Source organism: Ictidomys tridecemlineatus, chromosome 5 (genome assembly GCF_052094955.1).
Source record: "Ictidomys tridecemlineatus isolate mIctTri1 chromosome 5, mIctTri1.hap1, whole genome shotgun sequence".
Taxonomy (NCBI): Eukaryota; Metazoa; Chordata; class Mammalia; order Rodentia; family Sciuridae; genus Ictidomys; species Ictidomys tridecemlineatus.
The window spans coordinates 183,912,692-183,934,958 of record NC_135481.1 but is presented as its reverse complement, the minus strand read 5'-3'; the positions used below and the strand labels follow the sequence as shown (position 1 = coordinate 183,934,958).

The window sequence follows — 22,267 nt, the reverse complement described above, 5'->3', positions numbered from 1 at the left end:
TTTGCTCTGGGGGTGCAGCAAGGCTCTAGATCATTATAGTTATCCTTGACACACTCAAACCATGTTCATCTTAAATGTATCTGACAAACTGCTCTTGGAATCATCACACTCAGATCGTTACTGCTTTAATTAAGGCAAAATGAGCCTCTAAAGTCAGAATCCAACCAGTTTTTCAGTGGGTTCTGAAGAAACACTCAAGATGAGGCAGGCAGGGGGGTGAAGAGGACAGGAAAGCATCTGCTAGGTCCAGGATGGGAGAAGGAAGTAATGAGATGCCACACCGTGTATTCAGTCAGGCAGGGCAGGCTCCCCATCTCTCCTTGACTAATTGCTTCACTCCATCTCTGGTCTAATTTCCTTCCTTCCTCCATGTATTCTCTTTATGACATTTATCTCTACCTAACCTTTGTATTTATTTATTGTCTTTCTTTCCCCTATTCCGTGAGAGCAAGGGTTTTGTCCTATTGACCGCTGTATCTCCGTAGATCAATGTAGTGGGCACTTAAAAATTAGCTGCTAACGAACGAAATAAGAAATATAACAATTACTTGAATCTCAGCCATATGCTAGGCCTGTCTTTGAGGATGCTGTAAGGATGATAGCAGAGATAGGCCCAAAAATAAATGCACCATGGCTCAACACCAGATTTTACGGAGGTACAGCCAAGGCGCTGTAGGTTCCCCGGAGCTGGGAAACTCCCGGAGTGTGCAGGACCCCGGGAAGAAGCACGTCGTGTGACAGGGAGCCAGGCGGAACGACAGGAGATGCGGGCTGGAGACGATCCACCGGGCTCCACACTTCGCTTGGCCTCTCAGCATCTTTTTCCCTGACCCGCGGGATCCTAGCCTCTCCCAGCTTCTCTCTGCGCTACCTGGGCCTCCGCGGAACACCTCTGTCGCGGGTTCCCAGCCACATCCTCTCCCATCCCCGAATAAGCCAGACCCGGGTCTTCCAGATTGCTCGCCCGCTACCTGAGAGACCTCCACCTGCGGGCTCAACTCCCGCCCCCGCTAGCGCCCGCGTCCGCTACAGCGCGTGCCTCAGGTCCCCGCCCCCTGCCTGCGGTCTGCGGCGTGCAAGACCCCGCCCCGCCCCTTCCGCCCGCGGGACCCCGGCCCCGCCCCGCCCCTGTGGCCCCGCCGCTCCGTCCCGGGGGGCGGGGCCGCGCGCAGCGGCGACTCCGAGGCTGGGGGCTCGAGGCGGGGGGCGGAGCGGCCCCAGCGTGGGCCAATCAGAGCCGCGATCACATCCATGCAAATACGAGCACAATGGAGCGAGCCCATCACTCGCCTCTGCAAGCAAGCTTGAAATGGGCTTCTGTCTGAGCGGCAGCCCAAGTGACCAATAAATTTGTGTTTTGGGCTGGCGAAGCCCAATGGCGCGGCAGAGAAGGCGGGCCCACGCTGGGTTAGGGTGTCCTTGCAGGGTGTCTGAGCTAAACTTCACCAAATAATAGCTGTTTGTATTTTGGCTGCTGCAGGAGCCATTTTAGGTAAGTTCTTCTCTTAACTTTTTATTTTCTTCTCCGGCCTCGGCGGACTGGCTCTGTCCGCGGGTCCCCGGCCCCGCCCCGCTGGCTGGGCTGGGGTGCCCCTATGAATGGAGCCGGGATGAGGGGCTGCGGCGGCGCCGAGGCCCGGTCAGGCGGGGGTCCGAGCGGGGCCGGCGGGCGGGCGGCCTTGCGGAGGGCAGGCTGCGGCCCGAGGCCTGAGGCGAAGGGCCGGCCTCCGCCGCGCCCGGCTCCCGCTAGCGCTCCTGCCGCGCTCGGGCCGGGCGGCCGTCCTTGGGAGTGCGCCGCTGTGGGCCATGCGCAGGGGCGGGGGTCCGGCAGACCCCGGCCGCGGGCCTCGGGGCGGGGCGATCGGAGGTCCCCCGGGGCGGACACCGTGGGACCCCCGGGAGCCAGGGAGGGGCGGGGGTGACCGCTGTTCCCGCCGTCACCCCCGCAGAGAAGTTGCTCTATTTGCGTCCTGCGTCTGTTTGCAGGGGTGGAGGAGGGTGGGCTGGTGCCAGGCTGCTGCTCCGGGAGGGGGCGGGGGCCCCGGCGCGTCCTCGGATCGTGCACCCTTCCCGCCCCCTTCTTACGCACTAGCGCGCACTCGCCCTGAATATTGGAGACCAGGAGGGGTCCAGCAACCCCGCTGCCAAGTTTTGTGCACTGTTAGATTGCATGTTTGAGCTTGAAAATAAAAAGAAAAAATTGTTCCCTTTAGGGTATTTATTTTCTTGGCTCTTGAGAAGTAACGGAGTCCGTTGTTTCCAAATTTCTAGGGACATGCCTGTCAGATGTGCAGAGGGTTGGCAGCTTCTTGGTTTTTAAAAAGATGTTATTAGGAAATCCCCGCACTAGTGAGATAATTGAAATTTGAGTTTGTTTGCAGCTTCAGTTTTATTTGATCCAATTAAAAATGCATAAGCAGTCACTTTATATTTGTGTACATAGAGTATTCCTAGTTTTAGTTATGACTAATATGACTGTGGTTTCACTACTGTGGGATCTAATAAGGCAGTATAATTCAATTTTGAGCTTGTAGGCCCGTGTTCTCCAAATTAGGGTTTATGGACCATTAGTAATCTGGCCAAGGTTTCTAGTGACTCCATGGCATCTCTGAGCATCTATCTCTGGGGCTGTGTGTGCTTTATTTTCCACCCCTTGAAAACTGTTAATTTCTGGTGTAACAGATCCATGAATAGAGAAAAATATATTTTAAATATTTGCAATTTTCAGGGTGTCCAGAATATCTTGCCATAGATTTGATTATTGTTTACCAAATGGTATATAAGAATACCATCCCTCTAGGCCCTGAAATTTCGATAGATTTCATGGGACCTGCATATAACATTTGGAAAAGTGTGAACAGAGACCACTCTGCTGTGTTCCCAAGGCTAATTGTGAGCATTTTGACTTCCTGGGAGTCTGTCCCATCATTGGGTATGGCCCTGTAGTTTTACTGGAAGCCAGATTGGAAGATCGGATTGGCAACCTCAGAGAGAGGTTTTGTGAAACTTGTGGCTTTCTGGCAGGAGAAAGAAAGCTTGAGATTTGTGTATGATAAAATGATTAGACATGAATTGTCAGGTAACATGGTTTGTGCCAACCAAAGCAGGTGGTTTCATGTAAGCAATGCAACACTTTAACCTAAGGCCTGGGAAAATGTGTGGTGAGATTACTAATTTTGGAGTCCTGTCTGCCCAGGGCAGATTTCATAGATGGATTATGATTCATTTTATATTTAAACTTTTTTCTTGATTAATGGATCCTGAAAACTAACCTGTACACATCTTGCTTCCATCCCCTTTTTATTAGCCTTGGAATCTCCCATATAGTAAAATAACTGTGATGCTGTTCTTGGTGTAGTCCGTCCATGGGCAGAGTAGATCTCTTGTGAAATTAGAGTTGTGTCTAAGTGTGGTGTTACAGTTTCCCTGGAGTCATAATTTTTATTCTGTAGTTACTTCTTTGCTTTTCACATTTAGCCCTTCCGTTATAGCATAGAATATCTTTCAGTATGATCAATTTTACTACAACTTTTAAATATTCCTATCTTTACGATTATTTTTGTAATTTATTATTAATATAGTTGGAGGTTCTCTGTGCTTGTCAGTGTATTACTTTAGGCAAAACCACACTAAAGTTGAAGGACCAGTTAGAAGTGAAGTGGGAAAATCAGAACTAACCCTGCTACAATTTCTGGAAGATCCTTTGGCAGTGAGTTTTGTTTTTATTGATGTTCCTTTTATATGATTTCAAATACTAAAGAAAATCTGAAGCAAAATTTTCTCTTTAGGAACCACATCTTATTTGTAATTTTGCCAGTCTAGTATTGCAGAAAGCTTATCAGAAATAATAAGCCCTGGGGTAAATATGTCTTGGAGATCTCTTTAATTGTAGAAGTTTCAAAGAAATTTTTGGTTTTCTTGGAAGTTCAGACTGGTCTCAAGCAAGGTTTGTGGTTAGTCTTCCTGAGTTAAAACTGTGAGGTTCCGCAATCTAGGCTTCACTCTTTCTGTGAGTACATATGTTTTTCAACTTTCATGGGAAGACTTTGAGTCACCCATAGAACGTTTTTGAATAGGTTTTAGGATTCGAAGTCTCTATATGCAAAAATATCTTTGCTACGGGACAATGACAATATCCAAATAAACTGAGCAGACTGCTGTTACTCCCTCCTTCCCCCAAGTATCACAAATCTTAAAACAGATATTTGGTTTCTTATATCACTTATTAAAGTTTTAGTTTAATTCAAGTGAAAAACTGCAGAGAATTTTATGGGACTGCCTGCATTCACCTGTCCCAGGTAATTATATTGAAAACTCTTTGAAATACATAATGGCTAGGGCTTAGGTATCTATTCCCTAGAGAACATTTTTGTTTGCAATGGAATGTGACATACTTTTGAGAGGAGCAAAAAGAACTAGCATTGATTGAATACCTGGTGTGTATCCAGCACTCAGCCATATACTGGGGTTACAGAGATGAAAAAGTTTCCCTCCTTTGATAGCCACTTCATGAAGCTGGACTGCAGCTGAGAAAAATAAATTAACTTATTCAAGCCCATAAAAGCTAATAAATGGTAAGAGCCAGAGTTTGAAATCATCATCTGGTTCTAAAGCACATTTTATTTTCACCAGCAACTCACTCTCCAAAGATTTCTTTAAAAGTTTGAGTGTGCTATCATGTTTTAGTAGTGTGGTGTTAGCTAAACCAACACACGTTTCCTAAATTCTCCTGTACACATCTCCATTTTTAGTTTTCCTTTTCAGGAATTTGTCACCAAAGAGGGGCATTGAAATACAGTGAGGGCACCCTTTCCCCTTTCTCTCAATATAGTGCACTTAGGAGTTTAGGCATAGCCGGGTGCATTATAAACCATGAAGTGCAGAGAGAGAGAGAGAGAGAGAGAGAGAGAGAGAGAGAGAGAGAGAATGCAGTCACTTTTTCCTTGCCAAAATGTTCTTTTCTTTCGTTCCCGTTGTGGAGGCGTTGATACCCTCATGAGAAATTGTTACTTCCATAAAAGTCCTGAAGGTAGTAAAATGAAGTTATTTTAAAATATCCATCCCTGTTCCCATTTCTGAACGAAATCATTTGCATGAAATTAAGAGAAAAATGCTTATTTTTGCCTGAAGTACCTGTATTTGTTGGATTTTATAGTCTATTATAGTGATTCTATACATCCTTTTACTTTTATTTTTTAGGTGGTTTGCCATCATTGTTCTATTCTGGGACTTTGAGAATCTGTGATGCTGTGTATGACATCACTTGAATAACTCCTATTTTCAGAACCAGGGTTTTATGTTTTAATTAATGAACTTTTTTTTCTTTATAGTCATAAGAAAGGACAGTAAAACTTTTAGTAAGAAAAAAAAAAAACCCTAGACTTTTAACAGGTTCTCATGGTGCTTTTATTTGCTAATTATTTCAGAAGAAGTTAACATAGTAAGACAGTACTAGAAAATTTCAGAAAAACTAGAAATAGAACTTTAAGGTAACCTGAGGATCACATAGAAAGTGATTTAGAATTTTCTAAATAAGTGAAAGGAAATTTTCATTTTTCTGTCTCTTAAGATTCTTGAAGAGGTGTTCATTGATCTAATTTTGTGGATCCATAGTATGATTTTTAATCATATTGTTAAAACTTAAGTCTGTTTTGAATTTTCTTCTATACTATGTGACCAGAGTATTATGTTCTGGGATTTTTTTTTTTTTTAATTCCACAATTGCTTTTATACAAAAGGCCAGGATTCAGGTTAAAAGAAGGTCTAACTACTGTGGTAACATATGACTGTTAGTTTCTACCCAGATAGGTTGAGGCTTTTTATTCTAGGGCTCATAGACCCCTAGGGAGTCATTAGTTGGGCTATAATGCCACAAAATAGTATGCAAAATTAGATTTGAGTATGTTTTTATAGGAAGAGAAGTCATTGCTTTTTGTGATTCTCAAACCATTCTCCTACACGTGAGATGGGGTGGGAATTAAGGATTATTGGTTTAGGCCATTCCAAAAACAGTTGTTTTGCAGGAGCAAAATCTTCTGTCTGGAGGGTAACTTCTTTGGGCCTTTTTGCCCTTTGGCACATCCTGTGGTCTCAGCCTCTATCAGTTGGCTTGGGCTCTGAATTATTTCTGCATCCCTCTGGGCAGTTTCCAGATATTCTCTGGGATTATCCCCAGAATTCTTCCCTCCCTATGGTTTTATGGAAGCTGTTGCATATCCATGCCACCTCATAGAGTTAAAGGTTGGAATGAGAAATATGGGACAATTGCAAGACAGTTTTACAGAGTCCTGTGCCTCTTGGTTTCAGCCATCTGCCTCAGCCAATAGGTCAGAAGGGGTGGTTGTGGCAAAAGCTTGTGACATTTTCTTGCTTTGAATACTACTTTGTATTCATTCTATTATTGCTTCATTCAATACATTAGGAGAGAAAGGATCTTCTTTCTTATATTGAAGTGGAATAATTAAAAAGAATTCCTCTATTTTATATTTCCCAGACTTTTTATGAGATGTCTTGTAACTTCTATTATTAAGAGAAGTTTCTCTAAAAATAATGTCTGTGAACATTATTTCACAGAGAACATGCATATATATATATATATATATATATATATATATATAAAGTTCCATTAAATCAGGCATTACTATAGAAAATATGTCATACTAAAGTTCTCAGGGCCTTATTTTATGACTTATTGAAATAAAAACAAATTGATAAATTTCTAGAGCAACAAGAACATTCTAATAGCAGCTCTAGGAGGTTGACTGAACTTCAAATTATCCTGGTGATTTTTTTATACAAGTCCATTTGTTGGTCCAGTCCAGAAGTTGAGTAAAAGAGTCAGTTTATTTTGATACGTAGACTAGGGAAAATACCTTAGCTTTAGGCAGTTTGGTACAGGGCACTGACACTGGTTTGTCTTTCCTTAAGTGTACAGGAGTAAAGAAATGTACCAGGCCTGTTTACTTTGGGTTCAAGAAAAATCATCTCTGTTCTCAGAAATCCTTTGAAAGCTTATGTTTGGCCAGCTAGGTTCAGATCATAGGTTTTATTTATTGAAATAAATTTTACATAAGACAGAGACTATTATTTTTCGTTGTATATTTTGGCTTAACCATTCTTGCAGCGTTAGCAGTCTAAATTCAATTAGGGTTCACATGAAAAAGTTAAGCTGTCATCATTGCTGATTGTGGGACAGAATCAGATCACATTATAAATGATGACACCATCAGATTGCTTCTTTAAGCAAACCGGGTATAGTATTTCTTTATGGGTCTTAGGTATGCACTGCTTAATGGAATTAACAGTTTTGCCTTGGATTTTTAAAATATGTTGAGGAAGTGATAGAGGACATAAAAGAGATTGTTACTGAGAAGCTTCAGAAAGATGATTGTAAAAATGTAAAATAAGACTTTCTAGATCTGGCTATTCCAAATATTTCATAGATTTATGCAGGTCTATGGACTGTTAGGTCTGTACAGGCCTTATAAAGAAGCATGTAGATGCTTTTATAGCCATTTGCTAGAAAAATGATTTGGCTATTAAAACTAATAATAAAAATTAGTTTATATTCTTTTATTTTTTCTTAGTAATTCATTTTTCTGCTGTTTTAGAAATGATGGATTGGGAAAGGACAAAAACAAAAGCTAATCCTTTACCTAGAGCGGTATTTAAAGTGATAGGCATAAATATCCTCATTACATTGAAATTTGTAATGTAAGACCTACTGAAATTGACTACCTGAGTTGGAGAACCAGGAATCTATATTTTAACAAGCTGTTAAAATTTGTTTTTTTATAAACAAGCTGTTAAAGTTTGAGTTAAAGTAGTTGAAGTTTGAGAGACATTGTTCTAGACCAGAACTATCGAGAACTCCCTGCTATGATGGAAATGTCCTGCACCTGCAAAGTAGCTACTAGCCACATGGAGCTTTTGAGCCCTTAAAATGTGGGGAGTATAATTGAAGAAAAGAATTTTAAGTTGTATTTGATATTAGTTTAAAATCAAATGGCCACATATGGCTGGTGGCACTAGTATTGGACAGCAGTTCTAGACCCTTTAGTTTGAACTTCCTTTGGAGCAATGGTAGATTTTTTTTTTCTTCAGCTGTGAGGGAAAATATAATATGGAACAAGAATGCCCTTTAACCTAAAATGAAAGTAAGCAGGTCATATAATTAAACTTGACACTGTTTACCCATTTGTATTTACCTATTTATTTTTATCTGGAAGTTGATTTAAATGTTCAGAAAATAGTAGGATCAGAAAATAAGTTTCACTGTGTCTCATAAAGCCTAATGAACAGTAAGGTAACCAGTGCATGGCTAACGTGTGGTGTCTTTCAGTGTGGCTTCTGAGACTTTCTTGTAAATGCAGTGCTATAGTTCTCCAGTTTTCATTAGAAATAATGCCGACTATCAGGGCTCTCATTACTTAAGTAGTGAGATTTTTACTTTAAAGTATTCCTGGTCAATTTTACTATAAAGTATTTCTGTCAGTAGTCTTACAGGGTGGTTTAATAGTGTATAAAGGGAATCTGTTTTTTATTTTTTGTTTTTTTTTTTGCTTCCTTGAAAGACTGATTTTTTCCCTGTCTCTTTCCTATATAATTAAGAATTAATTTGATAAAAGTTGGGATTTCTTTTGCTTATTCAGAGTTACATATAGTTCTTTTCCCTTCTCCATCTGCTTAAATGTCAATTTTTAAACTCCAAAAAACCAAGGATAGCATTGATTCTAGTATATTCATCAATATCCATTGCAGAATTGGAAATTATTTTGTCATTGATGAGTAGATGGAATCTTGGCTATAGAAGTTAAGTGAAGGTCCACATGTAGAATCATACCTTTTTAAAATGCTGTTCAGTCATAATAAAATGAGTCGAACCAAATAACAGTTTTATTAAAAATATTTGCTGGGTTTGAGGTTTTCAAGAAGGAAATTATTGGTCATTTAGGCAGTGATTCTTAAAGAAAGAGAGAAAATGGTGTTCAGTGTAGTTCACAGTCTTAGAATGTTAGAGGTTCTTTAAAGATTATGGCTAGAGTTGCCAACTAAGCAAAATTTATGATGCTGCAGTATTGGTTTTGGTTATAGCATGAGTTAATGCAGTATGGTTTTTCATTGGTTATTTATTATAAATCAACTCTGTTTTCCCATTCTCAGGATTCAGTGAGTGAAGATGTGGTAGGTTGTCTGGGCAAGGGCTTCTGTTTAACTGAAAATGGCATGAATATCACTGATTGGGGGCTTGACATTTTGTAACCTCTGCTTTGGGCTCCTTTGTTTAACTTTCTCCAAAGGGTTTCAAGTTCTAGATCTTTGGGCATGTGATTTGAATCCTTGATATGAGGTCTTTAAAGAATGAGAAAACCCATCTATTGAGGTCTGATAGTTTGACAGATCCCAAACTTAAAAAGTTTGGAGGTTCCTTACTTGGAGTTTGTTCTCATCACTGCTGCTGGTTGCTGGAATGTTGGAGATCTTAGTAAAAGACAATGATTTCATAAGCCATACACAAATACCAGTTTCCTTATTTGCCCATAATAGTCATTTTCTGTCCATTCTTCTCTCTTTGCAGTGTTTCATACTAGCTGGCCTCTTCTCTGGGTATTATTGATTGTGTTGCATGTTCACTATTTATTTTTGAGACAGGGTTTTGCCAAGTTGCTCAGGTTGGCCTTGATCTCATGATCTTCCTGCCTCAACCTCTCAAGTAGCTGGGATATGTATACCATGGCTCCCTGCTGCATGTTTACCCTTTCTTTTTTTCCTCCTCAGTACTGGGGATTAAGTCCAAGGGTACTTAGCCATTGAGCTACATTCCCAGCCCTTTATAATATTTTTATTTTATTTAGAGACAGGGTCTTGCTAAGTTGCTTACGGCCTTGCTAAGTTGCTGAGGTTGGTTTTAAATTCATGATCCTCCTGCCTTAGTCTCCTAAGCCATTGAGATTAAAGGCATTTGCCATGGTGCCCAGCTGCATGTTTACTCTTGAACTAAATTTTGTTGCTGCTGTTATTGGTGTGGTTAAGGCAGTTATTCTAGTTTAAGATGTAAGAGTTACCAGATCTTACAAATGTTGACATTATAATTAGATTCTCCTAAAATAAAGCTTCCTTCTGTTTTTTTGAATGCAGTAGAGTAGGAAGTTACTTCTGAGGATCTAGTCCTGTCTCATCATTTGATGGATGATGGAAGTTGGCCTTGTTATGTACATATTTTGTGAAGCCACAGAGCTAATCTATGGCTAATTTATGATTAAATCAATTCTCATTTTATTGTATAGGATTTCTTACCTAACCTCCAAGGGTTAGGGGGTCTTGAAAAGTCACATAGAAGAATTTCCCTTAAGATTTTATGGGGAAAAAGTGTTCTGAGATTAGGAGTACATCTTTGAAAGTCTGTATAATTTTAAAATGTTCTTTAAAACAGTGAAGATATTATCAACAAAATTTTACTTGTCTTAAATGAGTAAAAATTAGTGGCTTTGTTTTAGTTAAACTTTTTTACTGTCTGTTTACTAGAAATATTTTGGTTAAATCCTTGTTATACTGTTTTGGTAATTCTCACTATTTTTTGCTTACTAGAAACTTTGTCATGCCCCTTATATCATGATGAGATACTGTACATTCACCTTGCTTTATTACAAATAATGTGCATGATAAGATTTTTTTCTCATCTATTTATTCAGCTTATTTACTTTTATGACTTGGGGTTATTAGAATAGGTTCCAGAACCCTCAGGAATCATGGTAATAATAATAGCTATCCATTACTGAGTGCTTACTTTGTGCCAGATGTGGAGTTTGGTTCTTGCCTGGTGTGGTGGTTGTTAGGATTTTTCACCAGTACTCCGATTCTTTTTCATCTGGACACATGGTGGGATTGTACTTCCATTACTTTGAAGTTGGACATGGCTGTGTGACTTGCTTTGGATATAAAATTTGAGTGGAAGCAATGTGTGTCACTTCTAGGCAGGTACTTTTTCTTTTGAAATAAATATGCAGTGGTTTCATAGCAAATAGATGTTTGTTTTAAAGCCACTAAGTGGGTTTTTTTTTTCCCTCTCAGTACTTTTATTCTATTTATTTATTTTTATATGGTGCTCAGGATCCAACCCAGTGCCTCGCACATGCTAGGCCAGTGCTTTACCACTGGGCCACAACCCCAGCTTGGGTCCTGTATTCTTTTTTTTTTTTTTTTTTGGTGTAGATGGACACAACACAAATCATTTATTTTTATGTGGTGCTGAGTTTTGAACCTGGGTCCTGTCCGTGCTAGGGGAGCGCTCTACCGCTGAGCCACAATTCCAGTCCAGAGTCCTGTATTCTTAAGCCACCTCAGTGTGCTGCCTTTCCTTGGGTGCTACTATCTTACTTCCCACTGTTACATATAAAACATGGGTCCTGCCCATGGCACCTCTGTGAAAGCTTACATTTACTCCTGTGTTCTGTCCCTCCTTACAAATGCTTCTAAAAATTCCAGGGGTGCGTCTTACCGAATTTGTCTTTCTTAGTGTCATTCTGTAAAAACTTCCATTTCTTTTTTTGCAATCAGTTATCTACTTCTACTGCCTTCTAAAATTCCACCTTTTTGACATAAGGATAGTTCCTTGCTTTAATTAAATATCCTTCACATCTCTAATAATTTGTAAGTAAATTTCTCAGAAGACCATGATTAGCTTTATTAATAGGATGGTGGCCTGACAGTGAATAAGCAGTCATTATAGCATAGTGGAGAAGGGCATAGATTCTTAGACAAACTACCTGGGTTTGAATCTCAGCTCTGCCACTTACTGACTGTGTGATCCTCCTTGTGCTTCAGTTTCCTCATCTAAAGTGGGAATAACGTGTCATGGTTGTTTTGAGCAAATGAGTTAATTTATGTCAAATCTTGGAACAATGCCTGGTGTTGTAAGCATGATAAGAATTAGATATTATAATTTTTAAAAATAGGGAATCGCCGGGCACTGTGGTGCATGCATGTAATTCCAGTAATTTGGGAGGCTGAAGCAGGAGGATCACAAGTTCAAAGCCAGCTCCAGCAACTTAGCAAGGACCTAAGCAACTTAGTGAGACCCTGTCTCAAAATAAAAAACAAAAAGGGCTGGGGATGTAGCTCAGTATTAAAGCACCCCAGGTTAAATCTCCAGTATGGAAAAAAATGTGTATATATATGTGCCCTTGTTGCACACAATCAAATCAGCTTGTCTGGAGGAGGGACTCAGTTATTAGATTGTTACTTACTTCCTAGGGAATTCCATTTTGTACCCAAGTTTGAGAATCACTGGTTTAGAGGGTCCTGCCAATAGAGTAATGAATTAGGAGACTATTGTGATGGCGTGGCTAAGAGCCAGGACAAGGAAAGACAGAACCAGCCATTATTTTTTTTTTCTTTAATTTTCTGTATGGTTGATTTCTCCAACAAAATTGGGGTCCCTGCAGGTGCAACATTCATTCTTTGTACTTTGAATTCCTGATAGAGATTTGTACATAAAAGGTCTTCAATAAATACTTGCCTTCAGTAAAGTTAGTTTTCCTTTTCTCAGGTACTTATATTTGAGTACTTAAAACATTTCTATTTTGTTTACTTTTCTCTCTCTCTCTCTTTTTTTAATCATTAAATAAAACCTCCCTTGGGGATGAGAGTGGATGGTCAGTTTTAATCAGAACTCTGAGATTAAAGTTAAAGTGCATGAATTTAAAAAGTAAGTCTTCTATGGGTTTGGTTTATCCATACTGTATATATTAGCACAAATAAATAAGTTCCCTTTAACTCTTGGCATCTGTGTCAAACCCTTTAGTACTAGTACAACCTTTTAAAATAAAAAATCCAGGTAAAATAAAGAATCCAGGTAAAGCATCCAACAACATGTGAAAGGAGTACCTTAAGAATAAAACTAAATATTTTTTTAAAATTGTTTTTAGATGTTAATGAATTTTTATCTTATTCATTTATTTATATGTGGTGCTGAGAATCGAACCCAGTGCTTCCACATGCTAGGCAAGTACTCTACCACTGAGCAACAGCCCTAGCCCAGTATTTTAAATTTATAGTACAACTTAAGAAAATAACTTTATGGCATAGAACCTGACTTGGTTTTTACACTTAAAATAATTTCTCTTTACCAAATAAATTTATGTGTGAATGGGAATCATATTTTTAAAATATCATGAAGCATTTAAAAAATTATTATTTTTAGTTGTCAGTGGATCTTTATTTTACTTACATGTGGTGCTGAGAATCAAACCCAGTTTGCCTCAAACATACATGCTAGGCAAGTGCTGTACCACTGAGCTACAACCCCAACCTCATGAGGCATTTTTGGACCAGCTTTTCATTCTGGGACACACAGAAATTTAAAAAAAAAATTATACTTGAAAGCATATATATCTCCCCATTTCATATCTTTTGCGGGGGGCAGGGGGTACCAGGGATTGAACTCAGGGACACTAGACCACTGAGCCAATCCTCATCCCTGTTTTATATTTTATTTAGAGACAAGGTCTCACTGCGCCTCATTTTTGCTGAGGCTGGATTTGAACTCATGATCCTCCTGCCTCAGCCTTCTGAGCCACTGGCATTACAGGTGTGCAACACTGTGTCCAGCCCCATTTTGTATGTTGAAAAGTATCATACATATAGAATAGTACTCTAACCACCCATCTCCTCTTTACCTTAATTCAGTAGTTATTAACATTTTGTCAAATTTGCTTTGTAACTTTCTCAACTCCTTTTTTTTTGCTGAATAACATTTGAGACACTTCATTTGTAAAGACTTTTACATATTTACCCTAAAAGTCATTCTCCTACATAAATATATCACTCATAATGTTTAAATTTTTCTCATACAGATGTTATTTATAACCCCTTTTCTATTCATCCATTAGAATGCAGTCAAGTAGTTTGCATAGAATCAAGTTATCTACCATGTGCCCTTACCTTTCAGTATTCATTAATTTGATCTGTTAGTCACAGGATTTCAGAAATTGAGATGAAAACACTGTGATAATGATGTAGCTCAGCTTCCTGGTCCTCATTCTCTGCTTACCCACTTCCATACACTCCATTACAGCCCTGGAATCAGCCTTAGAAGACTCATGCAAAGTTCTCAAATAGAACATCCAATGCACACCTATTTTTTCATGCTCCCTGAGGCTAAGAGAGGTTTTGTCCTGACAGTTATTTTCCGTCCTGGGATTAAAACTATTAGATGACTCTTGTTCTTTAGTTAAGACAATGTTATAGTATTAATGAAACTTTGGGAGCAGATTTTCAGAGCTCATGAAGTTGGCTTCATGAAATAAATTCTTTTAACCCAGTCTTTCTCTTCACTGTTGCTTCTTTAAGGATTTTTTTTTTAACATTAGTGCTCTCCTATCCATGAAAATGTATAATGTGTATATTGTATATCTGATATCTGTTCATATGCTGTATGTACATCTGCTTAATACATAAACAAGATATTTTCTTTCTTTCTTTTAGTTGTAGTCGGACACATAACTTTATTTTATTCATTTTTATGTAGTGCTGAGGATCGAACCCAGGGCCCTGAATGTGCTAGGCGAGTGCTCTACCACTGAGCCACAACCCCAGCCCCTAAACAAGATATTTTCACTTCCCTCCCAAAACAGCTGTTTCCCTTGGGTGGGGCCATACTGCCCCAGTGAGAAGGCTTGTTTTAACCTCAGCTAGAGACCTTTGAAGGTCTGGAAATGGAGCAGGCTGGAGAGTCTGCTCTGCCTCCTCCCACAAAAAAGCTTGTAACCATGCATACAGTAATAAAAGCATGATGTTGTTCCCATTACACATACATATGTATATGTACAGCTGATTCAAAGATTTCAAAGCTGGGTATTTACTCTTACTCTTTGTGGTAATTATATTTTCTACTCTGTAGTCTTTAAAAATAGTTTTATTGAAATATAAAACTCATCTGTTGTTATTTACATTTTTTAAATTTGAAGAGAAATGCTAGTTGTGACCCACCAACTTGGAGAAGCATGACAGCTTGTGGGAAGAGCAGTGTGGAAGTTTAGCTGTCCAGAGGCAGTCTACCAGAGTGGAAAGCAGGATCCTAACTTGAGCGCAGTGCTGCTCACTATAGTCATGGGCTATGTTTCAATAAATGCCCTTAAACTTTAGTGGACTGGTAGTTTTACTCCCTGGTGTTAAATGAAGACTGGGGAGCTAGTAGCAGGGCAGTACTATAGGGAGCTTTTTTAAAAATTAATTAATTAATTAATTTTTATGTGGTGCTGAGGATCGAACCCGTGCCTCACCTCTGCCTCACCTGTGCGAGGCAAGCATTCTACCACTGATCCACAGCTACAGCCCTGTAGGGAGCTTTTTAAGCCCATGGGCAGAACAACTTTGGGCAACTGAAGGGCTTGCCTCACGGGGAAGGTGAGATGAGTACCTATATTTTGTGACTTGTAGTGCAAGCAACCCTCCTTCTCCCTGAAAGAAAGCAAGAAAGATAAAGAAAGGGGATGGATAGAGGGAAGGATTTATTTAACATTAGATAGCAAAGCCTGAAATTCTTGAAGTTTTCATTATTTAACTGGATTACCTGTAAGAATATTAAGAGAGTGACTGTAGGGACTTGTGTATTTGATCAGTTTGCTGTCATTAATCTGTTGACAGGGAGAGCACTAAGGAAATGAAACAGGAAACTAGTAAGTTTTCATTAGGAGAATGGAAGAGGAGGGGAACTTTGCTGGGTTGGTGTGTCCATGGCCTAAGGGAAGCCCTGCATGGAGGAGGAATCAGCTGTGCAAACAGAGCAGCCAGTGGGGGAGAGCCCTTTCGAGTAGATTTGGCCCAGTACCAGGAAAGGCAGGCGTATGATAGGACCAAGTAAAACCAACACATCCTTGTTCCATCCCAGAGCTGCAATAATTAGAACAAACATTTATGGAGTGCTTATTATGGTATGCCAGGCACTAAGTATTTTGTATTTAGTGTCTCCTTGAATCCTTTAACATGTGAGGTTGTAGGTACCTATTATTACCTGTATATTATGGGTGAGGGAACTAAGACACAGGGAGGTAAAATAATTTGTTCCTGTTCACATGATTACTTGCTTCTTAAATTTTATTTATTTATTTATTTATTTTTGATACCAGAGATTGAACTCGGGAGTATGCAGCCATGGAACCACATTCCCAGTCCTTTTTGTTTTTTATTTTGAGACAGGGTCTTGCTAAGTTGCTTAGGGCCTTGCTGAGTTACCCAAGCTGGTCTTGCAGTCATCCCAGCCTCCCAAGTTGCTGGGATCAAAGGCAAGTGCCATTGTGCACAATTACTTGTTCTTATAGGTTTGTAAGTGCAGGTCATTGGAGACCCTCCTTTGTGGATTTAGCTTGACACAACTATAGCTATCTTGACTCATAATCACTATGATTGCCACTTAATTAACCTGTCTGGTTTTTCCTGCATAGTTTCCCAGAAAACCATAAATAGATAAAACCATTAGAGTCATATGTGGGACTTTACAGTCAGACCCTGACTACAGGGATACCCCTGACTCTTTGATATTGTCTTTAAAAAAAAAAAAAAAAAAAAAAGAGAGAGAGAGAGAGAATTTTTTAACATTTATTTTTTAGTTTTTGGCGAACACAACGTCTTTGTATGTGGTGCTGAGGATCCAACCCAGGCTGCATGCATGCCAGGTGAGCGTGCTACCACTTGAGACACATCCTCAGCCCCTGATATTGTCTTAAAATTAACCAGATTTATTCCAGCCAGAATGAAGTTTTTGTCCCCACCCATATACACCCCTCTTTCTAACTCAAATTGGAATCCAACTGTTCTTTTATTTTTTATTTTTTTTAGTTTTAAATGGACATAATACCTTTATTTTATTTTTATGCAGTGCTGAGAATCAAACCCTGTGCCTCACATATGCTAGGCAAGCAATCTAACACTGATCTACACCCCCAGCCCAACCCAACTGTTCTTGCTACCCGCCTCTAGGACCATGCTTCTGTCAATAAGTCCCCCCCAGTAAGTTGTACTTTGTGCAATCCTAGATCTATCTGCTTTTTTTTTCCCTCTGATCTCACAGCACCTTGGGGCTGGTCCTTGCGCACTAGGACTTTGTTTTTCAGGAACACCTGCAATGAAGTAAGTGAACCCACTGCTTCTGGAACCATGTCTGCTGCATCATATCTCTTTGGAATTGTAGCTTACATGGTAGATCCCATAATCTTCACTTAAGTCATTCTGTCTCCAGTTTACTACCCTGAAGTTCGTTCTGAGAGTCTGGTGACCACAACACTAAAAATAATATTGTCCTAGAGAATATTTATAGTTTTTTTTCACTCCTTCTTCTTGAGTACAGACTGTGCCTTATCTGGGAAATACCACTTATTTTGGGAGTCTGGAGTTGGGCCTTTGAATGGGAAGGCACATCCAGTGTTAGTCATGTTGCAAGTCAGTTCAGCAGACACTTGCATACTTCATAAGAACCTTGCCATGCACTTAAGGTTAGGGTGACAAATGTGATCACCAGGAAATAGACAAGACTCATATTTAAATTGCAGTGAAACTAAGTAAGTAGAACAGTGAAAGGAAAATAGAGGCAGGTAGAGAATTTAGGAAGAACTTCCTAGAAGAGTTAACAAGAGTTAACTTCCTAGAAGTTCTTTAAGAAGAACTTCCTAGAAGAGTTAATTGGGTTTTGAAGGATCAATAGGAGTCACAGAAAATTTAAATGAAAATTATCAGAAAGAGGCTTTCTTCTGATATTATTGCCAGTGTTTCAAGTAGTAGGGAAGAGCTTCCAGTTGTAAAATTCCATATCCCCCCTCCCATCTTGAAATGCCATTGGGATCATATGCCTTAACAATAGGGCTGAGTATCTAGGGATTAAGTTTCCCACCAGGCCAGTTGTAGGAGAGGGAAGTGCTACCTGTATAGAACCTGTAGGCATAGTGCAACTCTGGGCTGAAGCAAGTTTCTTGTTTGTGAGAGGGAATGTTGTATTTCCTGTAGTCCAGCTCCAACCAAGTCTTTGATTGTAATTGCTTGGCTAGATTTTGCTTCTCTTTCTGGAAAATGGTTAGGCATTCAGTCACAGATGTTCATTGAGTACTGACTCTGGGTTGGGAGTAGAATAAGTGAGTACCATAGATAGAATGTACGTTTTTGAATTATATCACATGCATTCTAGTTAAGTTACTAATCTAAAGTATGCTGCTTGATGAACTCTTACATGTGTACATGCCTGTGTAACCACCACCCTCAGATCAACATAGAAAAACTTTCTAGCACCCCATAGGTTCTCTTGTATTTCTTTTAAGACATCAACCCTACCCCATTTGCCTTAGTGCTGTTCTGACTTCCGTCACCAAAGCTATGCTTTGCCTGTTAGTGAATTTTAAATTAAATAATACAAAATGTACCTCCTGCCCTGTATTTTTTGTGGATATATTGTAGTTTTACATAATGGTGGGATTTGTTATTACTACAGTCCATGAGATTTCAAGTTAATGGGGAGCACTGATTAGTTAGTTCTAATTCTAGGAAGAGAATGGCAACAAATCTTGGTGATTGCTCTAGCAAACGAAAAAGGTCCAACAGTACATTATATTGGTATTGGAAGACTTGACTAGATTAGTGTAAAACCTGATTTATGCCACACTGGTAGGAGTTGGTATGGATTTACTGGTGGCATTCATTTATTCAGTGTATATTTGTAAGTACCACATACTGGGAGCTCTGCAAGGGCATATGCAAGTCAAATGTGAGTACAGATCGTGGTATCAGAACCTTACAGTCTAATGAAGGAGACAGATCCTTTCACAAATAATTACAGCAATGAGGAGAGTTAGTTACATTTTAGGGGTTGATAATGGTTTTCAGAAGACTTCATGGAGGAGGGAAAGTTTCTTCTGATTGTTGAAGTATTATTAGGAGTTTTCCAGATGGTCGGAGGATGATAGCTCATGCATAGGTGTGGAGATATGAGGCTGCATGGTGTCTTCAGAGACCTTAAATAGTAATACTTTGATTTTAAATTGGTTAGAAATATCTGTTTGGGAAGAAATTTTGAGGAAAACATGATTATTTTGACCTTCATCTCACTGGAGCCTTGGGATAGATCACTCTAGCATATAGTACTGAAAATACTTTAGTGGAGGGGAAGAGAAAGGCAACAAATCTTGGTGATTGTTCTAGCAAAGAAAAAAGGGTCTAAGAGTGCATTACTATTGGTATTGTGAAAGATTTAATTAGATTAAACTATAGAGATGCTTATTAAAAATGTATTTTTTAATATTTATTTTCTAGTTTTAGGTGGACACAATATTTTATTTTTATGTGGTGCTAAGAATTGAACCCAGTGCCTCATGCATGCTAGGTGAGCATGCTACCACTTGAGCCACATCCCCAGCCCCTAAAAATGTATTTTTTTCTCAGTAAATGAGATGAGATTACTTGAGATATACCCTGAAGCCATCAAAAATTCTTTAGGACTGAATTTACATGTAGCATCTCTCCTTGGTCATGGGATTTTATAGTGAAGTGTGTTTGCCATTGAATTAGTTTGCTAGTGCGGCCATAAAGAAATACCACAGATAGATGGGGTGGCTAAACAACAGAACTTTATTTCTCCCAGTTCTGGTGGCTAGAAGTCCAAGATCAAGATGCCTGTCAGCAGGGTTGGTTTCTTCTGTGATCTCTCAGCTTATAGATAAGTTGCCTCTTGCCATATGAGCATGATCTTTTCTGTTTTTCTGTGTCCCATCTTCTCTTCTTATAACATTGGATTAGGACTGGCCCTAATAACCTCATTTTAACCTTATCACCTCTTTAAAGATCCTGTGTCCAGATACAGTCCACATTTCAAGATATTGAAGGTTAGCGTTTCCATCTAGGAATTTGGGGGAAGATACCTGAATTTCAGAACCTGCAGCCCCATAACACCTAGGTTTCAGAGCATGCTTAACAAGTTGGTGGTTGTCTCCCCAGAACCATAGAGACTAAAAGAACAGCAAGACAAGTAAGTAGCAATGTTGTGGGTCAAAGTCTGTGCAACCCTTGTGGGTGCTGTGCATGCTCTTAAAGTGCCATCTCTGAGTTCATGGTGGCCCAGGGCTGTGTGCATACAAACCCTTGAACTTTGGAAAAAGCATCTTAACACTCTTGTGTTTCTTCATGAACTAATAAAAATAAAATTAGAGAAGAAGAAGAAAAGAACCTAAAGTATAAAGACCAGGTGAGCATCATAAGGAAGTTAATTCCATCTTTCACAACTCTTTTTTTTCTTTTTAAAATTTTCTCTTTTTAGTTAGACATGACAGAATGTATTTTATCATGTTATGCATTCATGGTGCACAGCTTCCTATTCTTGTGATTGTGCATGGTGTGGAGTTACACTGGTCGTGTATTCATATATGAACTCAGGAAAGTTATGTTTAATTCATTCTACTGTCTTTCCTATTCCCATTCCCATCCCCCTTCCCTTTTCCCATTTCCCCTATCCAATCTGGTGAATCTCCACCCACCTACACACACCTATTGTGAGGCATGTGCATATCAGAAAGAACATTGAGCCTTTGGTTTTTTGGATTTGTCTTATTTCACTTAGCATGACAGTCTTCAGTTCCATCCATTTACCTGCAAATGTCATATTTTCATTCTTCTTTATAGCTGAGTAATATTCCATTGTGTATGTATACCACATTTTTTTTTTATCCATTCATCTGTTGAGCACCTTGGTTGGTTCTGTACCTTAGCTATTGTGAATTCAGCTGCTATAAACATTGGTGTGGCTATGTCACTATAGTATGCTGATTTTAAATCTTTTGGGTATAGAGCCAGGAGTGGGATAACTGGCCCAAACTGGTTCCATTACAAGTTTTCTGAAGAATCTCCAAACTGCTTTTGTATAGTGATTGCACCAATTTGCAGCCCCATCAGTAATGTTGAGTGTACCTTTTCCCCCACATCCTGGCCAGCACTTATTATTACTTCTGTTCTTGGTAATTGCCATTCTGACTGGAGTAAGATGGAATCTCAGTGTTTTAATTTGCATTTCTCTAATTGCTAGAGATGTTGAACATTTTTTCATATATTTATTGACCATTTGTATTTCTTCTGTGAAGTGCCTGTTTAGTTCCTTTGCTGTTTATTGATTGGGTTATTTCTTTTTTGGTGTTAAGTTTTTTGAGTTCTTTATATATCCTGGACATTAGTGTTCTATCTGAAGTGCAGGTGTTAAAGATTTTCTCTCATTCTGTAGACTCTCTCTTCACATTCTTGATTGTTTCCTTTGCTGTGAAGAAGCTTTTTAGTTTGATGCCATCCCATTTATTGATTCTTAATTTTACTTCTTATGCTTTAGGAGTCTTGTTGAGGAATTGGTTCCTAAGCTGATATGATGGAGATTTGGGCCTAACTTTTTCTTCTAGTAGGAGCAAGGTACCTTCTCAGATCTAATGCCTAGGTCCTTGGTTCACTTTGAGTTGAGTTTTGTGCAGGGTGAGAGATGGGGGTCTAATTTTCATTTTATTACATGGATTTTCAGTTTTCTCAGCACCGTTTGTTGAGAGGCTATCTTTTCTCCACTGTATATTATGATGCCTTTGTCAAGTATGAGATAACTGTATTTATTGGGTTTGTCTCTGTGTCTTCTGTTCTGTACCATTGGTCTTCATGTCTATTTTGCTGCTAATACCATGCTATTTTTGTTACTGTAGTTCTGTAGTATAATTTGAGGTCTGGTATTGTGATGCCTCCTGGTTCATTTTTTATGCTGAGGATTGCTTTGGCTATTCTCAGCCTCTTATTTTTCTTAATATTTATTTTTCAGTTTTAGGTGGACACATCATCTTTATTTTTTTGTGGTGCTGAGGATAGAATTCAGTGCTACTAATTGCATTGAATCTGCTTAGTGCTTGTGGTAGTATGGTCATTTTGACAATATTAATTCTGCCTATCCAAGAACATGGAGATTTTTCCATTTTCTAAGGTCATCTTTAATTTCTTTCTTTAGTGTTCTGTAGTTTTCACTGTAGAGGTCTTTTATCTCTTTTGTTAGGTTGATTCCCAAATATTTATTTTCTTTGAGGTTTTTGTGAATGGGATAGTTTTCCTAATTTCTCTTTTAGTTGATTCATCATTGGTATATAAGAATGCAGTTGATTTATGGGTGTTAATTTTATATCCTGCTGCTTTGCTGAATTCACTTATGAGTTTAAGAAGATTTCTGGTGGAGTTTTTGGGTCTTCGAATATAGAATCATGTTGTCAGCAAATACGGA

General features: G+C 39.1%; 1 protein-coding gene across 3 annotated transcripts in view; it reads left to right on the top strand.

The window, feature by feature from the left end:
• Chd6 (chromodomain helicase DNA binding protein 6) overlaps nt 1–22,267 on the top strand; it is a 239,790-nt gene that overhangs the window by 22,967 nt on the left and 194,556 nt on the right. For 2 of the 3 annotated variants that reach the window (XM_021729477.3, XM_013360568.4), the window contains exon 1: nt 1,352–1,492. The exons of the other annotated variant lie outside the window; for it this stretch is intronic. The gene's annotated coding sequence lies outside the window, so the exon portion shown is untranslated. Of the gene's footprint in view, nt 1–1,351; nt 1,493–22,267 lie in introns of those variants that run through there. 3 annotated transcript variants of the gene reach the window in all.